The 22,061-nt window shown below is 38.6% G+C and overlaps 1 long non-coding RNA gene across 2 annotated transcripts in view; it reads right to left on the minus strand.

Annotated features, from left to right (window-relative positions):
• Positions 1 to 20,666: 20,666 nt before the first annotated feature.
• Positions 20,667 to 22,061, minus strand: part of LOC125101746 (uncharacterized) — a 164,915-nt gene continuing 163,520 nt past the window's right edge. For both annotated transcript variants that reach the window (XR_007127913.1, XR_007127912.1), the window contains exon 6: positions 20,667 to 20,728. This is a non-coding gene — a long non-coding RNA (uncharacterized LOC125101746). The remainder of the gene's footprint in view (positions 20,729 to 22,061) is intronic.

Below are 22,061 nucleotides of genomic sequence, written 5' to 3' on the forward strand. Positions count from 1 at the left end.
ATGTTGGCTAGTTGAACAAAATAAAAAATTAAAATAAAAAAAAAACCATGATGATTATAGCTAAAAAAAAAATAAAAATAAAATAAATAAAAGAAAAGAAAAAGAAAAAGAAAATCTCTGAGATACCTTGGCTGAAATGTAGGAACTGCTAGAAGGTCAAGACGATCTTGCTCATTTTGTTTCAGAAATTTTCACTTCAAGAGGCTGAAACTTAGAAGATTTTAAAGTACTTGCAAACTCGAACACACTAGAGTCCGAGTGACCCACTGCCTGCCCTCTCCCCCACCCTAGCTTTTGGGGAAATATGGAATCTTCAGGGAAACTATGAGATCATACAGCAAAGAAACTGAAACACAGGAAAAGTTCTATGTGGTTTCTCAAATGTTTCCTCTGAGGATCCAGGTGACCAGAGTCTGCAAACTGGTCCCCAAATGTCTGCTAGCATAGCCTGAAGTGACCCCATGTGAGCAGGCAATGTGACTGAAGTCTAAAGTTTTATTCAAATGAGTTAACATCCTGTAACTAACATTTCTATATTTGTGCACGCGCAAGTGCGCGCACACGCACACACACACAACACACACACACAATTATAACATATAATGTATTATTTGTTTCAGGGATACAGGTCTGTGAATCGTCAGTCTTAGACATTTCACAGCACTCACTACGGCACATACCTTCCCCAGTATCCCACCACCGTGCCATCCCCTCCCTCTCACTCCTCTCTCTTCCAACAAACTTCTGTTTGTTTCCTGAGATTGAGAGTCTCTTATGGTTTGTCTCCCTCTCTGGTTTCATTTTGTTTCATTTTTTTCCTCTTTTCCCCTAAGATCTTCTGCCTTGTTTATATATTTTAAATCAGCCACTATAAGGATGATTGACACTCTAGGAAGATACACCGCATCCCGTGGCCAGGCTGATATATGGATGCCCCGCATTAGAAGCAATGCTTCAGTTTTGGCTCTGAAAGATAGATTGGTATTTCCTACCCCCAAATATCCTTATTATCTCCCAGCTCTGCTTAAGTGTACATTTTCACTTTCTCAAACTCCCTAGAATTCTGCTGATAAATATTTGCTTGGCCCTTCTTTAAAAACAGGATACCACTAGAAAGTTAACTAGCAATCACAGGTATGTTAGTGTAAGAAATTCAATCAGATTGTTTTCCTGTTAGTATCTATTTGGCATTAGCTGTCCTTTAGGATATTCAATGGTAAACTTATAATTTCACAGAAAGGAAATACATGTCATTGCTGCAGCCCAAGAGCCCTCAAGATAAGAGAGCTGGGGAAAAGCCAGGCTGTGCAACTGGCGATTGGAAAATGACTTCCCAGAAAGCATAATGATTTGGAAATCTCACTGCAGCCAATCTATAACCACAGGATAAAGAAATCTTCTGTCTCCTTCCTATTCTCCTGTACCATAGGCCTCCAATTCCTACAACCTAGAACACATAGTAGTATAATAAGCACTTTGAGTTTACTAATGGCTGGCATTAAATGTATTTGATTGTGCTTGCCTAAAACCGTAAATGCCATTTATAGCATTATATCAAGAAATTAGTACAAGTTCCAGATAACTAACTTATACATGACCTTTTGGAATATACTTTATTCATAAAGTAGATTCTGTTATGAAAGTCCATAAGCAGATAACAAGTGTCTGAGCTGAACAGATTCTGTGGAAAAATGAGTTAAAATAAGAAACTATCCACTTCCTTCAAGTTCTAGCGCTTTTCTTCCATGAAAAGTAACCAGTGAATAAAAGAGGGATGGGTGTATCAAGACAGAAGCAGAAGTCATTGACTTAGTAAACTGACAGGAATCACAAAGGCCTTTAAAGCTCCTCCAACTTCCTGCCCAATATCAAGTCCAAAAATACCTTAAATCATTCCAGAATGACAAAAGGCTGTCTCATTTCTTTTTATTTTTTACTAATTTTAAAATTTTAAGCCCACTATAGTTAATATACAGTGCTACATTAGCTTCAGATGCACAATGTAGTGAATCAACAATTCTATATACTACTCAGTGCTCATGGTGGTAAGTGTACTCTTTGATCCCCATCACCTATTTCACCCATCCCCCCACCGACTTCCCCTGTGATAACCAACAGTTTGTTCTCTAGAATTAAGAGTCTGTTTCTTGGTTTGTCTCTTTTTTTCCCCTTATTCATTTGTTTTGTTCCTTAAATTCTGCATATCAGTGAAATCATATGGTATTTGTCTTTCTCTGACTGATTTATTTCACTTAGCATTATACTCTCTAGTTTCATCCATGCTGTCAAAAATGGCAAGATTTCGTCCTTTTTTATAGCTGAATAATAATCCATCCACATATTCTTTATCCTTTCATCTATCAATGGATACTTGGGCTGCTTCCATAATTTGGCTATTGCAAATAATGCTGCAATAAACACAGGGGTGCATATAACCTTTCCAGTTAGAGTTTTCATGTTCTTTGCATAAATACCTAGTAGTGTGATTAATTTTTTAAAAAGATTTTATTTATTTATTTATTTGACAGAGAGAAGAGAGCTCAAGCAGGGAAAACAGCAGAGGAAGAAGAAGAAGCAGACTCCCTGCTGAGCAGGGCATCCCACGTGGGGCTCAATCCTATGACCCTGAGATCATCACCTGAGCCAAAGGCAGCCACTTAACCAACTGAGCCACCCAGGCACCTCTATTTTTAATTTTTTAAGGAAACTTCATACTGTGTTCCACAGTTGCTCCACCAGTTTGCATTCCCAGCAACAGTGCATGAGGGTTCCTTTTTCTCCACACCCTCACCAACACCTGTTATTTCTTGTATGGTTGGTTTAAGTCATTCTGACAGGTGTGAGGTGCTATCTCATTGCAGTTTTGATTTGCATTTTTCTGATAATGAGTGATGTTGAGCATCTTTTCATGTATCTGTTAGCCATCTGTATGTTTTCTTTGGAGAAATGTCTGTTCACATCTTCTACTCATTTTTTAAATTGGGTTATTTTTTGGGGGGGTGTTGAGTTATATAAATTCCTTTTATATTTTGCTACCAACCTTTTATTGGGTATGTCATTTCCAAACATCTTCTCCCATTCAGTAGGTTGTCTTTTAGTTTTGTTGATTGCTTTCTTCACTGTGCAGAAGCTTTTAATTTTGAGGTGGTCCTAATACTTTACTTTGGCATTTGTTTCCTTTGCCTCAGGAGACGTATCTAGAAAAATGTTGTTATGACCAATGTCAGAGAAATTACTTCCTGTGCTCTCTTCTAGGATTTTTATAGCTTTAAGTCTCATATTTAGGTCCTTATTCCATTTTGAGTTTATTTTTGTGTATGGTGTAAGAAAGTGGTCCCATTTCATTCTTTAACATATAGTTGTTTCATTTTCCCAATGCCATTTGTTGAAGAGATGGTCTTTTTCCCATTGCATATTCTTGCCTCGTCTGTGAAAAATTAATTGACCATATAATCATGGATTTGTTTCTGGGCTTTCTATCTTGTTCCATTGGTCTCTGTGCCAATTTTTGTGCCAGTACCATACTGTTTTGATTACTACCACTTTGTAGCATAACTTAAAATCTGAAATTGCGGGGAGGAGTCAAGATGGTGGAGAAGTAGCAGGCTGAAACTACTTCAGGTAGCGGGAGATCAGCTAGATAGCTTATCTAAAGATTACAAACACCTACAAATCCAACGGGAGATCCAAGAGAAGAAGAACAGCAACTCTAAACACAGAAAATCAACCACTATCTGAAAGCATAATTTACTGGGGTTGTTGCCACACTTTGAGTATTTTACTTGCTCCTTCATATACTCTTATCTGGACAAAATGACAAGGCGGAAAAATTCACAACAAAAAAAAGAACAAGAGGCAGTACCAAAGGCTAGAGACCTAATCAATACAGACATTGGTAATATGTCAGATCCAGAGTTCAGAATGACGATTCTCAAGGTTCTAGCTGGGCTCGAAAAAGGCATGGAAGATATTAGAGAAACCCTCTCGGAGATATAAAAGCCCTTTCTGGAGAAATAAAAGAACTAAAATCTAACCAAGTTGAAATCAAAAAAGCTATTAATGAGGTGCAATCAAAAATGGAGGCTCTCACTACTAGGATAAATGAGGCAGAAGAAAGAATTAGCGATATAGAAGACCAAATGACAGAGAATAAAGAAGCTGAGCAAAAGAGGGACAAACAGCTACTGGACCACGAGGGGAGAATTCGAGAGATAAGTGACACCATAAGACAAAACAACATTAGAATAATTGGGATTCCAGAAGAAGAGGAAACAGAGAGGGGAGCAGAAGGTATATTGGAGAGAATTATTGGAGAGAATTTCCCCAATATGGCAAAGGGAACAAGCATCAAAATCCAGGAGGTTCAGAGAAGCCCCCTCAAGATCAATAAGAATAGGTCCACACCCCGTCACCTAATAGTAAAATTTACAAGTCTTAGTGACAAAGAGAAGATCCTGAAAGCAGCCCGGGAAAAGAAGTCTGTAACGTACAATGGTAAAAATATTAGATTGGCAGCAGACTTATCCACAGAGACCTGGCAGGCCAGAAAGAGCTGGCATGATATATTCAGAGTACTAAATGAGAAAAACATGCAGCCAAGAATACTATATCCAGCTAGGCTATCATTGAAAATAGACGGAGAGATTAAAAGCTTCCAGGACAAACAAAAACTGAAAGAATTTGCAAACACCAAACCAGCTCTACAGGAAATATTGAAAGCGGTCCTCTAAGCAAAGAGAGACCCTAAAAGAAGTAGATCAGAAAGAAACAGAGACAATATACAATAACAGTCACCTTACAGGCAATACAATGGCACTAAATTCATATTTCTCAATACTTACCCTGAATGTTAATGGGCTAAATGCCCCAATCAAAAGACACAGGGTATCAGAATGGATAAAAAAACAAAACCCATCTATATGTTGCCTACAAGAAACTCATCTTAAACCTGAAGACACCTCCAGATTTAAAGTGAGGGGGTGGAAAAGAATTTACCATGCTAATGGACATCAGAAGAAAGCAGGAGTGGCAATCCTTATAGCAGATCAATTAGATTTTAAGCCAAAGACTATAATAAGAGATGAGGAAGGACACTATATCATACTCAAAGGAACTCTCCAACAAGAAGATCTAACAATTTTAAATATCTATGCCCCTAACGTGGGAGCAGCCAACTATATAAACCAATTAATAACAAAATCAAAGAAACACATCAACAATAATACAATAATAGTAGGGGACTTTAACACTCCCCTCACTGAAATGGACATATCATCCAAGCAAAAGATCAACAAGGAAATCAAGGCCTTAAATGACACACTGGACCAGATGGACATCACAGATATATTCAGAACTTTTCATCCCAAAGCAACAGAATACACATTCTTCTCTAGTGCACATGGAACATTCTCCAGAATAGATCACATTCTTGGTCCTAAATCAGGTCTCAACCGGTATCAAAGGATTGGAATCATTCCCTGCATATTTTCAGACCACAATGCTCTGAAGCTAGAACTCAATCACAAGAGGAAATTTGGAAAGAACCCAAATACATGGAGACTAAACAGCATCCTTCTAAAGAATGAATGGGTCAACCAGGAAATTAAAGAAGAATTGAAAAAATTCATGGAAACAAATGATAATGAAAACACAACGGTTCAAAATCTGTGGGACACAACAAAGGCAGTCCTGAGAGGAAAATATATAGCGGTACAAGCCTTTCTCAAGAAACAAGAAAGGTCTCAGGTACACAACCTAACCCTACACCTAAAGGAGCTGGAGAAAGAACAAGAAAGAAAGCCTAAACCCAGCAGGAGAAGAGAAATCATAAAGATCAGAGCAGAAATCAATGAAATAGAAACCAAAAAAACAATAGAACAAATCAACGAAACTAGGAGCTGGTTCTTTGAAAGAATTAATAAGATTGATAAACCCCTGGCCAGACTTATCAAAAGAAAAGAGAAAGGACCCAAATAAATAAAATCATGAATGAAAGAGGAGAGATCACAACGAACACCAAAGAAATACAGACAATTATAAGAACATACTATGAGCAACTCTACGCCAACAAATTTGACAATCTGGAAGAAATGGATGCATTCCTAGAGACATATAAACTACCACAACTGAACCAGGAAGAAATAGAAAGCCTGAACAGACCCATAACCAGTAAGGAGATTGAAACAGTCATCAAAAATCTCCAAACAAACAAAAGCCCAGGGCCAGACGGCTTCCCGGGGGAATTCTACCAAACATTTAAAGAAGAACTAATTCCTATTCTCCTGAAACTCTTCCAAAAAATAGGAATGGAAGGAAAACTTCCAAACTCATTTTATGAGGCCAGCATCACCTTGATCCCAAAACCAGACAAGGATCCCATCAAAAAAGAGAACTACAGACCAATATCCTTGATGAACACAGATGCAAAAATTCTTGCCAAAATACTAGCCAATAGGATTCAACAGTACATTAAAAGGATTATTCACCACGACCAAGTGGGATTTATTCCAGGGCTGCAAGGCTGGTTCAACATCCACAAATCAATCAATGTGATACAACACATTAATAAAAGAAAGAACAAGAACCATATGATACTCTCCATAGATGCAGAAAAAGCATTTGACAAAGTACAGCATCCCTTCCTGATCAAAACTCTTCAATGTGTAGGGATAGAGGGCACATACCTCAATATTATCAAAGCCATCTATGAAAAACCCACCGCAAATATCATTCTCAATGGAGAAAAACTGAAAGCTTTTCCGCTAAGGTCAGGAACACGGCAGGGATGTCCGTTATCACCACTGCTATTCAACATAGTACTAGAAGTCCTAGCCTCAGCAATCAGACAACAAAAGGAAATTAAAGGCATCCAAATCAGCAAAGAAGAAGTCAAACTATCATTCTTCGCAGATGATATGATACTATATGTGGAAAACCCAAAAGACTCCACTCCAAAACTGCTAGAACTTGTACAGGAATTCAGTAAAGTGTCAGGATATAAAATCAATGCACAGAAATCAGTTGCATTTCTCTACACCAACAACAAGACAGAAGAAAGAGAAATTAAGGAGTCCATCCCATTTACAATTGCACCCAAAACTATAAGTTACCTAGGAATAAACCTAACCAAAGAGACTAAGAATCTATACTCAGAAAACTATAAAGTACTCATGAAAGAAATTGAGGAAGACACAAAGAAATGGAAAAATGTTCCATGCTCCTGGATTGGAAGAATAAATATTGTGAAAATGTCTATGTTACCTAAAGCAATCTACACATTTAATGCAATTCCTATCAAAGTATCATCCATTTTTTTCAAAGAAATGGAACAAAGAATCCTAAAATTTATATGGAACCAGAAAAGACCTCGAATAGCCAAAGGAATATTGAAAAAGAAAGCCAAAGTTGGTGGCATCACAATTCCGGACTTCAAGCTCTATTACAAAGCTGTCGTCATCAAGACAACATGGTACTGGCACAAAAACAGACACATAGATCAATGGAACAGAATAGAAAACCCAGAAATAGACCCTCAACTCTATGGTCAACTCATCTTCGACAAAGCAGGAAAGAATGTCCAATGGAAAAAAGACAGCCTCTTCAATAAATGGTGTTGGGAAAATTGGACAGCCACATGCAGAAAAATGAAGTTGGATCATTTCCTTACACTACACACGAAAATAGACTCAAAATGGATGAAGGATCTCAATGTGAGAAAGGAATCCATCAAAATCCTTGAGGAGAACACAGGCAACAACCTCTTCGACCTCAGCCGCAGCAACATCTTCCTAGGAACATCGCCAAAAGCAAGGGAAGCAAGGGCAAAAATGAACTATTGGGACTTCATCAAGATCAAAAGCTTTTGCACAGCAAAGGAAACAGTTAACAAAACCAAAAGACAACTGACAGAATGGGAGAAGATATTTGCAAATGACATATCAGATAAAGGGCTAGTGTCCAAAATCTACAAAGAACTTAGCAAACTCAACACCCAAAGAACAAATAATCCAATCAAGAAATGGGCAGAGGACATGAACAGACATTTCTGCAAAGAAGACGTCCAGATGGCCAAGAGACACATGAAAAAGTGCTCCACATCACTCGGCATCAGGGAAATACAAATCAAAACCACCATGAGATATCACCTCACACCAGTCAGAATGGCTAAAATTAACAAGTCAGGAAATGACAGATGCTGGCGAGGATGCGGAGAAAGGGGAACCCTCCTACACTGTTGGTGGGAATGCAAGCTGGTGCAACCACTCTGGAAAACAGCATGGAGGTTCCTCAAAATGTTGAAAATAGAACTACCCTATGACCCAGCAATTGCACTGCTGGGTATTTACCCTAAAGATAGAAACGTAGTGATCCGAAGGGGCACGTGCACCCGAATGTTTATAGCAGCAATGTCTACAATAGCCAAACTATGGAAAGAACCTAGATGTCCATCTACAGACGAATGGATAAAGAAGATGTGGTATATATACACAATGGAATACTATGCAGCCATCAAAAGAAATGAAATCTTGCCATTTGCGACGACGTGGATGGAACTAGAGGGTATCATGCTTAGTGAAATCAGTCAATCGGAGAAAGACAACTATCATATGATCTCCCTGATATGAGGGAGAGGAGATGCAACATGGGGGGTTAAGGGGGTAGGAGAAGAATAAATGTAACAAGATGGGATTGGGAGGGAGACAAACCATAAGTGACTCTTAATCTCACAAAACAAACTGAGGGTTGATGGGGGGAGGGGGTTGGGAGAGGGGGGTGGGGTTATGGATATTGGGGAGGGTATGTGCTATGGTGAGTGCTGTGAAGTGTGTAAACCTGGCAATTCGCAGACCTGTACCCCTGGGGATAAAAATATATGTTTATTAAAAATAAAATAAAAAAAAAATGAACCTAATCTCAAAAAAAAAAAAAAAATCTCACAAAACAAACTGAGGGTTGATGGGGGGAGGGGGGTTGGGAGGGGGGTGGGATTTTGGACACTGGGGAGGGTATGTGCTATGGTGAGTGCTGTGAAGTGTGTAAACCTGGCGATTCGCAGACCTGTACCCCTGGCGATAAAAATATATGTTTATTAAAAATAAAATTAAAAAAAAAATGAACCTAATCTCAAAAAAAAAAAAAATCTCACAAAACAAACTGAGGGTTGATGGGGGGAGGGGTTTGGGAGGGGGGTGGGATTATGGACACTGGGGAGGGTATGTGCTATGGTGAGTGCTGTGAAGTGTGTAAACCTGGTGATTCACAGACCTGTACCCCTGGGGATAAAAATATATGTTTATAAAAAATAAAATTAATAAAAATTTAAAAAAAAATCTGAAATTGCGATACTTGCAGTTTTGATTTTCTTTTTCAAGACTGTTTTTGTTCTTTGGGGGTTTTTGTGATTCCATACAAAGTTTACGATTATTTTGTTCTAGTTCTGTGAAGAATGCTATTGTCATTTTGATAGAGATTGCACTAAATTTGTAGATTGCTTTCGGTACTGTGGACATTTTAATAGTATTTCTTCATCCAATCCATGAGCACAGAATGTCTTTCCATTTGTTTGTGCAGTCTTCAATTTCTCTCTTTCAGAGTATGGGTCTTTCACCTCCTTGGTTAAGTTTATGCTTAGGTATTTTATTCTTTTTGGTGTAATTATAAATGAGATTGTTTTCTTAATTTCACTTTCTACTACTTCATTATTGGTGTATAGAAATATAATGGATTTCCATACAGTGATTTTGTATCCTACAACCTTACTAAATTCATTTATCAGTTCTAGTGTTTTTGGTGGAGTCTGTAGCATTTTCTATATATAGTATCAAGACCATCTCATTTCTAAGGCTTGTCAGTGAAATCTTCACTATCTTCTTCTACAATTCTTGCAACTATCAAGGTATGTTTTCAAACTCTTCAGTTTTAGCTGGAGGAAATAATAACTAACATTTACTGAATGCTTCCCATGCTCCAGGCACTGTGCTAAAGTCTTATGCATATCCATCCATACATGGATTCAGATTAATCCCACAAGATTCTGAAATTCTGAGAGCAAGCGATTAAAAATAAGAGATTTGGTAAAGTAGTCACACAATTAGTAAAATGAGTTAGAATTCCAGTCTCAAAAAATCTGATACCAGACATTGTGTTCCTAACCATGAATCTATGCTGCCCAGAATCAGGGGGAGTGACCAGACTGCTGGCTCCCCAGTGTCCCTGCCTGCCTCCACATGCCCCCATGACCATCATCCTCTGAAACTCCACAGCCAATCCCAAGCTCCTGACTCTCCATGAGTTGTAGCTATACCAGCTGCTTTATACTGCTGCTGCAGAGGAGCTGAGGGACTGTAGACAGGGAACTGATGAGATTCTGTGTAGGGCAACATAGCAGTATCAAAATAGCTCAACAGGACAACTGGGTTGCCCCCTCTTAACCTCTCCATACACACAATACAACTCTAAAAATACATTTTCATCGGGCTTTCTGCTCGGCAGGAAGCCTGCTTCCTCCTCTCTCTCTCTGCCTGCCTCTCTGCCTACTTGTGATTTCTCTCTGTCAAATAAATAAATTTAAAAAAAATTCTTAAAAAAAAAAAAAGGGGGCGCCTGGGTGGCTCAGTGGGTTAAGCCACTGCCTTCGGCTCAGGTCATGATCCCAGGTCCTGGGTTCGAGCCCCACATCGGGCTTTCTGCTCGGCAGGAAGCCTGCTTCCTCCTCTCTCTCTCTGCCTGCCTCTCTGCCTACTTGTGATTTCTCTCTGTCAAATAAAAAAAAAAAATCTTTAAAAATACAGTTTTTGCAAATACACTTTATATTCCTAGCAGCACTGAACCAATATCAAAAGATATCACTTGCCAGAGTAACAAGCCCAAGAGGTATTCGCATCTTTTATTCCACCAATATTGGGAGGTTTACCTTGGGCAATGCATCTGATGAATGTAAAGAAATTATATTTGAATCTGATGATATGGTTAGAACCTCAGCTCCACTCTAAAAGTGACATTCTTAAATAAGTTATTTCTTCTTTGAGCCTCAATTATCCCATCTGTAAGATGAGAATAGGTGTAACATGTAAAGTTAATTCTTGTTATTCATGGTAATTGGGTTCTATAAAATCACCCTGAACACTAAATTTAGCAAATACCAACTTACTGTTCCTAGGGGAAATACAGGGTTAGGTCTCAGAAAGTCCCTGGTCATTTTCATCAACTCATCAGTACATATCTTGGTTTATGTGTGTTGCCGCTTTAAAACACCTTATTTAATATATATTGTCGATTTGTGAACAGTATTGCAACTCATGCTTGAATGAAGCTTATCTAACTACGTATTTTCTCTGTAAGGCACATCATAGCCTTCTTGGACTTAGGAACACTAGGCAGTACTTCCACACAACACTTGGGAGCCATTTTTAAAAAAGAAATAACCATCAAAAGACACACACACAAAAAAGAGTCATGAAATAGATCTCAGAAAGGACACCCATTGACCACATGAGAACTAAATAAGAAGACAAGAAATTGCCCTGTTTGACTCAACTGGATGAACTTGATGGGCAACACAGATTTTTCACTGCTCTCAGCACCTACATGTCCATGAGTGTCCACAAAAGAACTATGACTATTGATTTGGGGTTTACTAATAAATTTTGGCATGTAAGCAACTAAATATGGAATCTACAAATAATAAAGATCAACTGTCTATCAGAATTATTATTCAAGATTAAATCAGATAACACTTATATATATATATGAAAATTCATTTATAAAAGATAAAACACTAAAAAAGAGAGTCCAAACTCCTCAAGCTTGCTGGTCACCTTTAAACCCCTCCACACTTGCAAAATGACTACAATGTCATAGACATGCAGTAAATAGTTGCTGAATGAATGAATGATGCCTGTGACTTGTGCCTCAAGCTCCTGGTAATCTCTATAGGGAAGCAAGGCAAAAACAAAAGGGAAGTCACAGTCAGTTGATAGTACAAGGCACCAGTTCAAGAGATTCTGAGCCCTACTTCTCATTTGAGGTACCAAATTCTGAATTTCCAGGCTCTTCCCATTCTTGGGCAATGTCTGGACAGCCCGAGGTACCTAAGAGGCAGTGCGGTCACCTGGTTTACCTGGGTGGCACAGGCACCTCAGTAAACTAGATGTAAAAGCCACACCTCCGCCCCTGGCAGGAAGCAGAGAAAAGCAGATCATGAGAAGGACCCCAGGCTCCTTTAGTACCTCTCTCACTTCAGAGCCTTCCCAACACATCACCTTCCATCGTCTCAACAATATTCCAGACCCTTTCACCAGCTGTAAACTAGCCAAAACCCAAGGTATATGGTTTATTTTCTATAGACTGTTAGGTTAAAATAACTTTCCCTTCCTGACTCCCTCTTTGCTTAGCAAATCTCTTTACTGGTTTTCCATCTTTTCTTTTAAAACCATCATAACTGGAGCTTCTCTACAGCTTGATCATTAAAATCAGGCAGGCAGCGAGTTGGCAGGCAAAGAAAGGGTTTCAGTTCTAACAATCAAGGCACATGTGCAACAGGGAACTTCTCAACTCGGAAAAGAATAAAGATTAAAATTTGGCTCACAGCTGATTTGATCCCTAGAGAATTTTCTTATTCTTTTATCCAGAACTGCTTTTTAACTACAGAGTTTACTCTCCTTCTACCCCCCACCTCACCCCTCATTTGAAATTCTGCAGGTTTTGTTCCTGTGACTCTTGGGACACTTTCGTCTTTTAAAATTCCACTTTAAAATTTGAAAATTGAAAAATGAAAATATTCATCTAGACATGCTAGATGTCTAAGACAGAATCTTTTTTCCATTTGTTTTACTGTCCATGTTGAAAAAGATTGCACAAAAGAGTAAATTTGGGGGTTTGCCTATTTATAGGATTTAAGTTCCCTATAAGAATATTTACTCCTCCCCCTCCTTTTTACCTTTTCTAGTCAGTACCATCAAAATAAAAGAAACAACTCCAACAGAATTTCTGCATCGCAGCTAGTGTTCAGTTGAAGTGAAATATTAAAGAAAATAGATTAAGGGAAACTTATGTAACTTTTTAAAAAATGTTCTTGACCATTTAATTTGTTGAAAGGATATGCTCTGCAGTTCTTGATTTAACAGCAACCATTTTTTTGTTTATATAGAGTTATAGTTTTATTTGTTATTTACCCTTTATTGGAAACAGTTTTTTTACCTACTTTTCAGTAAAAAAAAAAAAGTAAAGAAAGAAAATCACCAACTACCATATTAATTATCATCATTTAACCCTGTAAATCCAGAACTCCAAAGCAGTATGAAACCATATGTTCTTAAGTTTAGTGTAAACAAATAGCAACCCCCTCTCCTAGAAACCTTTTCTTTAATGATTCTTTTGTCATTAAATCTAAAAGAAGGAGGAGGAAGAGTCAGAGGAGGAGGAGAAAGGAAGAAGGAGGAGGGGGAAAAGGAAGAAAAGCAAATGACAGATTAAGTCCAAGGAAAACCTGTAAGTTAGAAAGCAGATCATGATAGGTAATTGGCCCAGGAAAGGTCTAAGCCAGATGAGAAATCCATAATTCAATCCAATTTACAGTGTAGGACACCCAAAAACCTTGAGAATTGGGGACACTAGATACTCTTGGAAAGTGACATGGGGGGTAGGAGACAAAAACTGGAGGGTTGGCTGAATGTCCATTCAAAAAATATTCACTCCCATCTCTTCCCTCATGTAAACAATAGACTAGAATATTATTTGGAGAAGGTAAAACAAATTTCTGGAATCAGGAACACTAGACATAATTAAGAGAAGATAATACTGAATGAAAACAAAGAGATTAAATAAAACTTGATATTCTAAATGCTGAAACTCTCCACTGGCTTTGTCCAGTTGCCTCCCAGGATGCTGGTAATCAGGTATGTAGGTTCTAGACTTAAGTCCTTTCTGGGGAATCTAACCATCTCAAGGGGAAAAAAACCTAAAGATGCAAACATCAGCGTTGCCCAAGGAAACAACACAGACAGTCATCTTGCAGTAAAGCCTGTCCAGAGACCCACCCATGAGTACCACTGGCCTTTCAGGGCCCTGGTCTCATGCATGACCAGGCAGACACAGATCAACAATATCTTGGGGAAGTCTCCAGCTTTAAAGCAAGGGCCCCAAATCAACAGGACAAAAGCAAAGAGTAAAAAATAAAGACTACATAGAGAGAAGGAAAAATATGTTATAACTATCACCAAAAAAAGACAAGAGCTATTGCAACTATGAAACAAGAATGGGAAACTACTTTTTAAATTTTAAAAAGAAACATTCAGAATATAAGACAGGACTCTTGGAAAGCAATAACACAGCAGTACAAACGACAAACTCAGTAAAATCCTCAGTAGAATAATTTGAGAAAAAATTTCACAGAAACTATATCAAAAATATTAAAAGATGGAACATAGCAAAGAAAAGATAAAACAATTTGAAGACTACCCTAGGAAATCCTCTATCCAAGGAAAAGTTTGAGAAGGAGAAAACAGAAATAAAGGAATCATTGAAGACATCATTCAAGGAAGTTTCCTAGGACTGAAAGACAGAATTTCCAAATGTCAAGATACCAGCATGTGCCCATCAGAGTGGATGAAAATAAAGGCACCCAAACGCCATGATGAAATTTCAGAACCATGATCAAAGGAACTTCCCTTAGGCTTCTAAACAGTTAAAATAGGTTTTCTACAAAAGGTGATGAACCTACATGGCTCTGGGTATCATCACCAGAGGTTGAAGACAATAGGGCAATGCCTTCAAACTTCTGAGGAAAAAATTATTTCCAAACAAAAATTCTATGTCCAATCAGGTGTAAGCATAAATAGATACTTTCAATCAGGCAAGATGTCAGAATATTCACCTCCCATGTCCCCTCTCTTAGCACTCACAAACAGAAGAAATGATAAACTGTGATATATTCATAACTGAGAAGTATATGTTAGTGAAGGTGACTGAATTTCAGCTATGAGCAACAGCATATATATATATATCACAGAAACATAATGTTAAGTAGAAAAAAGTGAGTCTCAGAAGGACATATAGTACATGATTCACCTATATAAAGTTCCCAAACATGCAAAGTAAATATATTGTTTAGGAGCACAAAATGTGGTGAAACTACAAAGAAAAGCAAAGATGCAAAAACCATTTAGAATCATGCTTACCCACTACTGGATATTTACCCCAAAGATACAAATATAGTGCTCTAAGGGGCACGTGCACCCCAATATTTATAGCAGCAATGTTTACAATAGCCAAACTATGGAAAGAGCCTAGATGTCCATCAACACATGAATGGATAAAGAAGATGTGTAACATATATATGTATACACACACACACACACACACAATGGAATATTATGCAGCCATCAAAAAATGAAATCTTGCCATTTGCAAAAACATGGATGGAACTAGATGGTATTATGCTAAGCAAAATAAGTCAGAGAATGACAGTTATATATGATTTCACTGATATGAGGAATTTGAGAAACAAGGCAAAGAATCAGGGGAAAGAAGGGAAAAATGAAACAAGAGAAAAGCAGAGAGGGAGATAAACCATAAGAGACTCTTAATCTCAGGAAACAAAGAGAGGGTTTCTGGAGGGGAGGGTTTGGGAGGGATGGGATGGCTGGGTAATGGACATTGGGAGGGTATATGCTATGGTGAGCACTGTGAATTGTGTAAGACTGAAGAATCACATACCTGTATCCCTGAAACAAATAATAAATTATGTGTTAATTAAAAAAATAAAATAAAATAAAAATAATTATGTTCACCCATGAAAGGGAAGGGATGGCAACAGGGCAATGAGATTATAAAGCAGCATATAGGGGAGTAATATTCCTTTACATAAGCTGGGAAAATAAGTCCTCCTATTGGAACTAAGAGAAACACACAGAGCTCTGCAGAATCCTTATATGCAACCTGCCAGTGCTCTGTTCTTTTTATAGAACAAGAGTAGAAGGACTCAGGTGGACAAAGAATTATGGGAAGCCTAAGTACATGTAGGAAGTTGTCTTTTGTTAGGACAGGCATGTAACCCTAAGGGGACCTGGCCCCACATGGTTCAGTCTTGGAGCTGTAATGCATTCAAGAAACACAGTGCAATAGCCAAAAGTAATTTAAAGGGAATTCCATTCTTTGCTGTATTTCTAGAAAACCATAATGAGGATCGCAATTGATAGAAAAACATATAACGAGAATCTCAATGGCACTTACTAAATCTCCATGCCTCTCCTGCCCCCTTCCTGCTCCCCTGCAACCCCTCCCACACCAACTACTGGGATAGCAATTTGACTTCTCTTTGTCAGATTGGGGGAATGGGGGAAGTGTGCTGTGAACTACCCTCTTACAAATTTTCACTGTCATAAATTAATACAGAGATTATGTAAAAGATGTGACAACAACACTTAAGGTGCTGAGAAACACAGGTAGGGGTGGCCTTGTTTAAAATACACTAGTCAAATGTTCTCAACCTCCTCTTTCCACTTTAACAACCCAGGAGAATCAGAGACAAAGGCCAAGGAATTGAGCCTGCATCTTATCTAAGGGCATGAAATAATACATTGGGGGGGAATCTGTAGTAAGAAGAAAGTATAGGAGATTAACTGATCTGTTTTAAATGAATATTAATAATGTAGACCCCAAAGCCAGTAAGAGAGGTGCTCCTTTAAGGTCATTATTACCAAGAAACTATGTCCATATTCCAAAAGTGGGCTCCACAATTCCATCACCTAACACATTAGTATTCTTGTGTGCTCTGTAGTAAAAAGGAGGGCCTGATTACAATTCACTATCCAAAATTTTACGGCTAGAACTTGAAGAAAACAGAGTTTCTGCCAAAATAGCTTCCTGCCCAGGTGCTGAACCAATTAACTCTTAAGCAATCAGGCAGTAAAACCAGTAATGGTGAGTTTTCTGAAATGCTATATGTAAGGAGACAGCTTGGAAAAATAAAGATGAAAATGTGTTTTCATAACCAGGAGTGTTTGAAATCCTGAGAGACTGTTTGAACGCCTTGTTGAAATCCATGTGACACAGTAAATTCCCAGATGATCTGATGGTTTAAGATCTATGCAGTCAACGCTGACACTTTTTTCCCCCAAAATGTAGGGAAAACTATTTTCTTAAAATGTGTAATTTGACTGTCTATGGAAAGCCCAGTGAACAAAGCTCCTTTTGAAAAAAAAATTGCTCAAATGTGAAGTTGACTATTAAAATGTTTCATCCAGCTAGCAACATCCAAATAAGGATTATAGTCACGCCTTCTTTCAAGAATGAAAAAGTAGAAGCTAGAAGTCAACTAGCAGCTTATTTTTCTAATTCAGCTACAAAATATAAAACATAACATTGTACTATTTTAGTAATTTCACAAATAATTATTTAATGTTTACAGAGGAAGAACAGGATATAAAACATAATGATATAAAGCATACAATTCCAGAAGTAGAAGTTCCAGATCTCTACAAAAACAAAGCATCCAGATTTGCCAGTCTCAAGGAGCACTGTAGCAAGACCTTTCCCTCTGCATAAACCCCAACTTTGGTAGATATTCTCCCAGGGGATGAAATTGATATTCCTATGGAAAACCAAGGTAGTGAATACAGATCTGGTTCCTTCTGTTCTTCCCATCCTTCCTCCCTCCCTTCCTTTCTACCTTCCCCCCTTCTCTCCTTCCTTCCTTCCTTCATAGGAGTTTTCTAAGGATAATTAGGGAGATCTTTAGGGCCCCAGATAACATACTAACCTGAGAACTGGAAGGTCTACTGGTTTTGTTGGCTTTACTATTAATTGGCTTCAGAACCTAGAGTAGCTACTTATTGTCTCTTCATTGTGGCGTTATAATGTGTCAAAATCCACGTATTCCTTCCCAAGGGATTTTGAAGATACAGTTTAGTCACACCCTATGTTGGTTCTGACTGGACAGAAAGTACAATGTGGATATAGTTCCAATAAACATTTAATGTCTAAAGGAGAAGATTCCAATCAATGATTAAGCAAAAGGAGAACTATGGAGAAACTTAGAAGTCCTCTCCAGCTCTAATTTTGGCATATCAATGGGAATGAAAACAGTGAGCAAAAATCAGAAAGGAATGTGATGATTGCAGTTATTTTGATGGAATAAATTAAAACAACAGGGACTTGTAGAGCGAGCAGGTAGGAGGACAGCAGGAGGCCTGATGAACAGAAAACCAAGAGAGGAAAGATAATTTATGTGTAGGCAACCACTAACGCAACTCTACTCACCAAACATTTATCGAGCGCTTCTTGAGGCCTGGCTCTGTGTTAAGTGCTGGCGAAGACCCAGGCCCTAAAAATGTAGTGGGGAGAACACCACACAGATGGATAAGTTGCCCTAACGTGTGGTAAGTGATATTACAGAGATGGCCAAAAATGCTTAGGGAGCAAAGAGAAAAGACTACTACTCCATTGACAAGAGTTAGCAGAGGTCATGAGACTAAATTACAGTAAACTATGATTTTGTCAGGAAAGGAGATGAACATGGTTTTCAGATCATTTTCATTTTCATATTTCTAATATTTTCTACAGAATACAGAAAGCTGCCCTAGACCCTAAGTGTGGGCTTCAACTTCAACTTCAACAGACAACAATTCAACACACAAACAATTCTTCTACTGTACTTGAGTTGTCCTGACCTGTCCATCCAGGAAAGCCTTGTCTTTTCTGCACTGCATACCTCCTATATTAGAAACCACATGCTCACTGAAATTCAAAAGAAACTGAAATGGAAGCTATTGAACACATACAAGAAAAACGTTAATATTAATGCTAGCCAATCTAATGTCTCAATCCATCAGACTTACAAGCTTTACTCCACCAAATGCCAACTCTCATGTTAAGGTCTCCTTCACATACCACAAATACAAAACTTAGTAAATAAATAATGAACAACTATGTATATATATTTTCCTTTTGTACCTACCAAGGGGATCTGGGAAATGTAATGAGAAACATCTGGCAATTCGTGGAAAAAAAAAAAAAAAACAAACAGGGTCTAGTTCTTTACTCAGTTCTCCATTCTACTTTGTACCTGTGTGAAGTCAGTCAACCCTATTGCTTCTCCCCTCTGCAAAGTAAGCCATGTCTGTCTATCTGTCCTAGGTGTGGACAGACATTACCTTATCTTGTTTGTTGATTTCCCGTGGCCACCTTCAAGTTGCAACTGGAAAAAATTCAGGGATGCTGATGACGGGCCTCCTCCTCAGATCTTCCTAATATACTGCATGGCATGGTGAGCTACCCCCCGCCCCCAGCAAAAGCCATGATATCACATCTCCCCAAAGTGCCCCTTTCTTGGGCTGAATAATTACCCAGAATAGGTGCTAAGCAGCTTTCCAAAAGATGGTAGAAGCAGCAGAATGACCCTCATGTGTCCCCACCACCCCATACTACATAGCTTCATGAAAGGCATGGATGAGAGACCCCCAACACCACCACAGCCGGACCATGAGAGGGGAGGTCCTAGTGCAACAATGAAGGAGTCTCCACCATGTCCCTTAGTGTCCAGATTTAGACACTCCACCCGGAGGGGGGCAAAAATGCATCAGAAAAGAAATTCTGGAGTAGAACCTCATGGGAAGTGCCAAAGGAATTATCTCTACTCATGGCCAGTAAATCCTGACCAGGTTCCTCACCCCCAAAACAGCACACTTTTGCCAATGTAAGTCCAAACTAGCATGAAGAAATACACAGAAATACTGTTAACTACAAGAAGACAAGAATAAACTTAAGAGAACAAAAACATGTTCATGAAACAAAAGGTCTTACCGTCCCAGGGTTATGGATTCTACTCCAGACTCGGACAGAGAAAGAACCCATGATCCCAAAGATTTTGTATGATCATGACATTTGTGGAAGTCAAAGGGACTGGGGTGGGGTGGAGAGTATAGGAAGCTGAGAGGGTCAGGAGCCCAAATTATAAAGTCAAACCTAGGGTTCTAATCTGTCCTTTTTTAAAAAAAATATATCCTTAAGTTCTTGGTTTATGTGTCATATCTCATTCACTTTCCACATAACACAGCAAGGAGATAAGAGGTGCCACAAGTACAAATTTGGGAACAATCTGGACTCTTAACATTTATCACTCCTGTAAACAGTTTGGAAAAATCTAACAGTTCTGTGCTTAACGTAATATTTATCTCCATGTACAGGACAGTCAAGCTGTCACCACAAAATCCTGAAAAGACATGTTAATCCTTCGTTTCTAATTTTACCAGTTAAAACTTTAAATACAAATGTTCACACAGGATTTCAGTATGACTTACTAAGTTCTATTCTATCCTTTCCATTACCTATGCCAACAAACAATCCCCAAGGATGACTAAAATCCAGTTCTACAACAGGTCCCAGCCCTAATCCAGAGCAGATCTATACTATTTCCAGACTGCAGTCAGCCCTCTAACCTCCAGCCCAGAGAAGTGAATATGACCAGGATCCCTCAGAAAAGCTCTGAGGCCTTCTGCAACATGAAACTCACCTTAGAACTTGGACAGAGCTCCCAGGACTTTGAATCTGATACTCATGTTAGCTCCCTCAGCAGCCGTGCACCAGCCAAATACATTCAGAGAGGTAAACCTTCACCTTTCCCTAAAAGTTACTCTGAGATACGATGGTAAGAACGACAGAAAAAGCATATCCAGGAACTTGATCTAGAAGTGACTTCTCTCTTCATTTTCATCAAAGTTCCCTTGCACTGCTGAGATAAATATGAAAGACTGTCACACACTTTGAGAATAGAGAGAAAGCAAAAACCCTAAAATTCTCTGCTCTCTCTGCCTCTTTCAGGCCCCGGTCTGCCTCAATATGCTATGTCCCCGGCCCTCTTCAGTTTCCCACAAACCCCACTGCTGTACCATCAGGACTCTAACTTCAATCTGCTAGGCTGAAGTGGGTTGGGGCAAACTGAAGGGACGAGAAAGACAGATAGGAGGGGGAGTTCAATCTCCATAGACATTTTCCCCTCCTCTGGGTAACTGTGTACCCATAAGTGCATATAGTTGTGATTATTATGATTAGCAAAGAAGAACAAAAATCTTTCCTTCAACTTTGCTTCATTTTTGACATATTGTAAGCACTGGTGTCTCAGCATATAAGAACTCTAGAAATTTCATCTTTTTATGAACTAGGATAGAATTCTTCCAAGGGGAGCGCCTGGGAGGCTCAGTGGGTTAAAGCCTCTGCCTTCGGCTCGGGTCGTGATCCCGGGGTCCTGGGATCAAGCCCCACATCGGGCTCTCTGCTTGGCGGGGAGCCTGCTTCCTCCTCCCTCTTTCTGCCTGCCTCTCTGCCTACTTGTGATCTCTGTCAAATAAATAAAAAAAAATCTTAAAAAAAAAAAAAAAAGAATTCTTCCAAGGTACAGACATGGTATGCCCCAGCCCCAGATTGGGTTTTGCAGTGGATGGTCAGAAAGTCAGCAACTTTCTGAGCATGTTTTGTGCACAGGGATGGGCCTATACCCGCAACATTGATGAAATGAAAAGAAACAGGCAAATTGCTTAGGATCTATTAGAGAAAGGGGATCAAAAACAAATTTACCAGCATCTATAAAAGCAAAAATGAGCAAAACTTAAATATATATATGCATTAACATATTCATTCAACATTCATTACTCACTGTGCATATACATACAACATTGTTAGTTACACATAGAAATAAGCAAAAATTATACTGAGGGAGTGTAATATATTAAAGTGGCCTATAAGCATTTTCTTTTTCAGTAATTCTCCCCTACCTCTGGTGCAGGAACTAAAAGAAGAATTCACTGCATGAATACTATGTATTAGAAACCTAAGATAATATTTTTCTTATGAAATGGCATGTACTAAATGCTCAATAAATGTTAGGTTCCTTCCCACCAGTATTTGTTTTAAATTCTTTCTGTTTAACTTGATATTGCTGAATAACATCCAGAATGTTTGGAATGTTTACACCAGTGCCACATTCTTAGGCATTGAGAACAAAAGACCCGAGTCCAAGGATATTCCGTATGGATATCCTTTTTTTCTTCCATGGAATTATAATCAGT

The sequence above is a fragment of the Lutra lutra genome, chromosome 6 (genome assembly GCF_902655055.1).
Source record: "Lutra lutra chromosome 6, mLutLut1.2, whole genome shotgun sequence".
NCBI classification, from domain to species: Eukaryota; Metazoa; Chordata; class Mammalia; order Carnivora; family Mustelidae; genus Lutra; species Lutra lutra.